Source organism: Zea mays, chromosome 6 (assembly GCF_902167145.1).
Source record: "Zea mays cultivar B73 chromosome 6, Zm-B73-REFERENCE-NAM-5.0, whole genome shotgun sequence".
Taxonomy (NCBI): Eukaryota; Viridiplantae; Streptophyta; class Magnoliopsida; order Poales; family Poaceae; genus Zea; species Zea mays.
Window position 1 is genome coordinate 130,340,042 of NC_050101.1, and position 2,661 is coordinate 130,342,702.

The window sequence follows — 2,661 nt, forward strand, 5'->3', positions numbered from 1 at the left end:
ATTGGATCTCCCTTTCTCCATCCAATCATGAGTGACTTTACTATGTGTAACACCACAAAGTCTTATTTTGGAATAAAGGAAATATTCTCCAAAGGTTTTGAGTTAAAATATATTTTTCATAAGAATTGTCTTAACTTTTGAAACTAATTTTCCTAAAACAATGTTTTCTAATAAAAAGGGATAAATAAAGAAAGGATCCCAATGATAACTTTGTTCATTTGACAAATCATATATTCATAAACTTTTCTCTTAAGGATTTTATAAACTAGAGCTATCTTTTTTAAAATACATACTTTGTGTGTGTACATTTAAAAAGCATGTGCATAAATAAATGAGATGGTAAATAATAACTAACATAAAATTATAATTTGCATGTTGGAGTTTTATTATGAATGTGCATATGAATTTGAATCATAAACCCAGATTTGAATTTGAATTTAAAATAGAAATTTGAAAATCAAATAGAGTAAATAAAATGGGAGAAGAAAAAGATAAGGGGGGAACTCCTCACTTATGCCATTTTCCCATTCGCTCGGCTCAACTCCCTTTCTCTGCTCGGCCCAGCAGGAACCCAGCACCGACATGTGAGCCTTGGTGGTAGCCACACAGCCATTTTGGCGCGCATATCTCTCTGTCGCCGACCTATGGGGACCACGCTATCAGCCTAGTACTGTGTCGCAACATGAGGTCAACGTCTCATTGTCGTGTGGGCCATCCTGGACAGTCTCCCGCCCACATTCGCTGACATGCGGGGTCCGCTTGTCATACGATCTTCTTCCCTGATTCCGCGTCGAGTTCGTTGCGATCTGGGGATCGGTCGTTACGGTTTCATGCATCCCCTGGTGCCTATAAAACCAATCCCCTCGACCGCCACCACCTACGCATCTACCGACAAGTTCGCTACCACCACCGAGAAACTATTGTCGTGTTTGAAGGGATCGTGCAGAGCAGCATGATGCCACCGTCGATGACCGCGAGAACTAGAGATGGCAATGGGTACCCGCTACCCAAAACCTGGTGGGTTTTTGCTATATTAGGGTATGGGTTTGGGTCAATTTCTCTACCCATGAGTTTGTTAATGAGTTCAAATGAAACCCAACGGGTACGTGGGCATGAGTTTGTTCTTCCACTACCCATACCCGCAAACCCATGGGTTTTTAAAACCCGCCTTAAAATCAACATTACTTATAAATATGTCTCATAATATTATTAATTGAATACGTTCTAATTGAAATAAACTTCATGTAACAATTTTTAGGCTAAAATTAGTTATCACTTGTTCCTTTTATGCTAGCTTATTAATGTATTGATTGTCATTTACATGATGAATTATTTTTTATGTTGATGTTAGTGGGTATGGGAAACCCGTTGGGTACCCGAAACCCGCATGGGTATGGGTTTGGGCAAAATTTTATACCCATCACGGGTATGAGTTTTTTAGCGGGCGTATTTTTTCTTCGCGGGTACGGGTTTGGGCAAGTAATACCCAGCGGGTTTTTACCCATTGCCATCTCTAGCGAGAACGTCGCTAGTTCATCTTAGACGGGTCATCCAGGAGCTTCTTTGAGGCCCAAAAAGTTCAAAGGAAGTTTTACTCACGCTCGGGCCCCTTGATAGGGATGGCAATAGGTCGGGTTCAGATCGGGTATGGTAAATATCCGCCCGCGACAATACCCGCGGGTATTACTCGTACCCGCCCGTGACTATACCCGCGGGTAGGATTTTGTAACCGTGCCCGTACCCATCGGGTATCGGGCGGGTATCGAATACCCGCGGGTATAATTACACTCCACTGTTGGGCATGAACTTGGACTGTTGGGCAGCAAAAAAACAAAAATAGCAAGGATCAATCTTGGACATGAACCCGGTCCGTCCAACTCGCTCGCTCGCTCAATCCACTGGTGATGGGGATCCCCCTGGTGTGCTACTGCCTCGCCGTGCCCAAGCCGGTATCGCCTTCTGCAGGCTGCTCAGCGCCACCAAGGACGCTGCCCTGCTAATGCTGGCCATCGTGGGGCTGTGCCGCTTGCCGCCCGACGACGCGGACGCCGGCCACCAGCACCAGCAGCCCGGCGAGGTGAAGACCCGTCTCCCCACCGTGGAGTACGGCCAGCTCCTGGCCGAGCACGAGCAGCAGTCCGACGACCACGGCTGTGACGGGGATGCCGTGTCCGCGTTGTAGAGGAACTATGGAGATGGAGCCATGGAGGTCGCGCTCGGCGGGTTGCTAATTTGCTATTGCTACTGGCGGCTGGTGGTGGCCGGCTGAGAGGCTGAGAGAGACGATGAGATGAGACCGTGACTCCGTGAGCGTGAGAGACTAGGGTTATTGGGTGAATAAAGATGGACCATTGGGCCAGTTTCTGGTGGACTCAAAATACATGTGTATTTAATTTCGGATATCCGCCAGGACTCGCAGGTGAAAGATAAAACCCGTACCCGACCCGATTTTATCACGGGTCGGGTATGGGTGAGATCCGCGGGTTAAATTTTGTACCCGAACCCGAATCCGTCGGGTCGGATATCCGTGGATACCCAAACCCGCGGGTAAAATTGTCATCCCTACCCTTTGAGGAACGAGAATTCCTCGCCGGAGATGCAGGTCCGCCGCGAAGTTACCCCCGTGTTTACCGCGAAGTTACCCCCCGGTAAGTCTCTTCT

The 2,661-nt window shown here is 47.4% G+C and overlaps 1 pseudogene; it reads left to right on the plus strand.

Annotated features, from left to right (window-relative positions):
- Positions 1 to 1,904: 1,904 nt before the first annotated feature.
- LOC103631383 (uncharacterized) lies at positions 1,905 to 2,182 on the plus strand (annotated as a pseudogene).
- The last annotated feature ends 479 nt before the right edge of the window (positions 2,183 to 2,661 follow it).